Here is a 3,329-nt window from a genome sequence, read left to right as displayed (position 1 = left end):
CATCGTCGTATACTTAAGGGATGTCGAGGCTGTTCAAGCGGAGCTAAGGGAGGCCTCCGACCAGGAGAAGTGGGTCAACGATTCGGCCAAGTGTCAAGCCCGGAGGGAGACCCTCGAAGAGATTCACGCTCGAGGTTTCGACCTCACCAATGAAATAGCCCAAGAAAAAGCACTTGAGGCCGATGCCAAGTTCCTCGTTTCTTCCACTGATGAAGATTCTGTGAGTGGCTCTGAGGGTGAGGGAGATGAGGATGGAGTCCCCGAGGAGGAGGTTCCCGAGAGTGTGGCTCCCGAAGATGTAGCTCCTGAGGATGTGGCTTCCAAAGATGTGGTTCCCAAGGACGTGGCCCCTAAGTAGATTAGGTTCGTTAGTTTTGTTTTTGTGTAAGGCCCTTTGTGGGCATTGTAAATACTCTATGTGAATATATTGAATTCCCTTTCTTTTCACTTTATCTCCGATTTTGTATTGAATTTTTCTTCGTCTTCATTTGTGAAAATTTTTGATGTTATAATTCTAATCATCAAGTGAGCAATGGCTCGGGCTTAGAATATAACAAACCCTTAGGTTTGTAGTGATCAATGGGCGATCTTCGAACTTATAATAGAATACCTCTTAAGGTTTTTGTTAACCCTCGAGCTATGCTTAAGTCGATTTGGTGAGCTCAGGATGATTGGACTTTTGAGTCCGAGTTGAGTGAGAATAAGGTCTCGAACTCCGCATGCTTCGGCCCTTAGGCTCTTTTATATTGGCCCTTAGGATCTTTTAGGTCGGCCCTTAGGCTCTTTAAGTTGGGCCAATTCGGCCTCTAGGACGGCTATAATTTTTCCCTCTTTTTGGCTAAAAGACTTAGTGAAAATTTCTTTATGCCTTAACATGTGTTTTTGTACCTATTGGATTTTTTGAAGGTTCAATCGATCGGAACCCCATTTGTAGTCTGTTTGTGTTACGATAATTTAACATCTCTTGAGGCTTTTTCGAAGGCTGATATTATCGAAGCTTTTAAATTATTCGAGGGGCTGATTTTATCGAAGCCTTTTCTTATTTGCTTTTGCCGAGGTTAGCCTAGTTTAACCGGTTTTTCAAAGTATTTGAAGGACTTTAATTTATGGCGAAAGTCGGACGTCTCTGAGCCGCATTATTTCGGCCTTAGCCTTTTATATGACTGTAGTCTTTAATATGGCCGTAGCCTTCGGGTATGTCTCTTAGACCTGTTTCCCGATAACTTTTCGAACTTGTTCGAAAGGTTAGTCCCCGAGTATGATGGCCTTGGCCTTTATGACGAGGGTATGCCTCTTTGAGCTCTTATGAATTCGAGCTTGGATGACTCGAATGTGTTGACTGTCGATGACAGTCTCAAGTATTCGAGGTGTATTCGCGTTTTGGCTCTTGATCTGTTTCTCGCAAGATCACAAGTATAATGTTCGTACAGTAGCAAATTTCTTTGAGACACAAAGTGTTTTGATATAGAAAGAATTCTTCTTTGAATAATTGATACATGCATACATGCTTTGTCGTTGGGGCTCGACTATTCTACATGAACACGGTTCATCTGACCGTTTGGCCCATTACAATATTTTCCTATCGAAGTCCTCTTTGACGTGAAGTATTTTCCTCGAAAATACCATCTTCGAGGGTGATGCCCCCCATATTCGAGGTTGATTGAAAAGAAGCTTTGGATACTATTGAGTTCTCCTCAGGTAGCACATAGTTGTTGCCTCGTTAAAAACCTTGCCGGTAAAACCCATTTGAGACAAAATCCAATCTAAGGGAAAGAGAGTGCAACGCGTGCTTTAAAACCTAAGGTCTTCGTGTAAAAAAAGGTGTCTTCGATGTCCTCGATCGAACACCTGCAATGAGTTAGTTTTAAGTTCAAATGAATAAAAGGAGAAAGCCATACCTTAGCAGTAATATCGTTTGAGTAGTGATACATTCCAATTGTTCGGCAGTTGTTCGCCTCCCATTGTGCCAAGTTTGTAAGATCCTTTACCGACAACTCTAATGACTCGGTACGGTCCTTCCCAATTCAGGCCCAGTTTCCCTTCATTCGGGGTCTCGAGTATTGAGGGTGACCTTCCGTAGAACTAAGTCCCTGATTCCGAAGTGTCGAAGGTTAGTCCTTCTATTATAATATCTCTCCATTCTTTGTTTCTGCGCCCCATCCCAACAAGTGTAGCTTCTCGTTGTTCATCTAATAGCTCGAGGCTAGTACTCATAGCCTCGTGATTTGACTTCTCCGATGCATGTCGAAACCTAGCACTGGGTTCTCCGACCTCGATCGGGATTAAGGACTCGGAGCCATATACTAAAGAGAACAGAGTAGCCCCCGTGCTGGACTTCGATGTCATTCGATATGCCCAAAGGACCTCGGGTAGAACTTCTCTCCATTTTCCCTTTGCATCGTCCAACTTTTTCTTTAAGTTTTGAATGATAGTTGTGTTTGTTGATTCGACTGTCCATTCCCGGTTGGGTGGTACGGTGTTGATAAGATCCTCTTTATTTTGTGTGCTTCGATGAACTCCGTTACCTTGCTGCCGACGAATTGCTTTCCATTGTCACATACAATCTCGGCAGGTATCCCGAACCAACATATGATGTGGTCCCAGATGAAGTCAATAACTTTCGTTTCTCTGACCTTCTCGAAGGCCTGTGCTTCCACCCATTTAGAAAAATAATCAGTCATAAACAAAATGAATTTAGCTTTACCTGGGGCCGTTAGTAGAGGGCCGGCTATGTCCATTCCCCATTTCATGAATGGCCACGGGGACAGGACTGAGTGTAGTTGCTCTCTGGGCTGATGAATCATTGGTGCGAACTTTTGACATTTATCATATTTTCTAACAAACTCCTTAGTGTCTTTTTCCATGCTATCTCAGTAATACCCTGCTCTAATAATTTTGCGAATCAAAGACTCGACACCGGAGTGATTCCCACAAGTGCCTTCGTGGATTTCTCGTAGAAAATAATCGGTATCCCCCGGCCCCAAACATACTGCCAATGGTCCATTGAACGTCCTCATGTACAATGTTCCATCTTCATCTAATGTGAACCTAGCAGCCTTGGTTCGTGGGGCCCTTGACTCTTTATGATCCGATGGGAGTTTTTCATTTTTCAAATACTCGATATACTTATTCCTCCAATCTCAAGTCAAACTTGTAGAATTTATCCCAGCATGACCCTCTTTAACTACGGACCTCGATAATTGGACGACAATCCCTGGTACGATATCATCTTCTTCAACCGATGACCCCAGATTCGCAAGTGCGCCGGCCTCACTATTTTGTTCTCGTGGCACATGATCTAGAGTCCATTCCTTGAAGCAGTGAAAAGT

The sequence above is a fragment of the Nicotiana attenuata genome, chromosome 5 (genome assembly GCF_001879085.1).
Source record: "Nicotiana attenuata strain UT chromosome 5, NIATTr2, whole genome shotgun sequence".
Classification (NCBI taxonomy): domain Eukaryota; kingdom Viridiplantae; phylum Streptophyta; class Magnoliopsida; order Solanales; family Solanaceae; genus Nicotiana; species Nicotiana attenuata.
Note: the sequence above shows the minus strand (reverse complement) of the source record.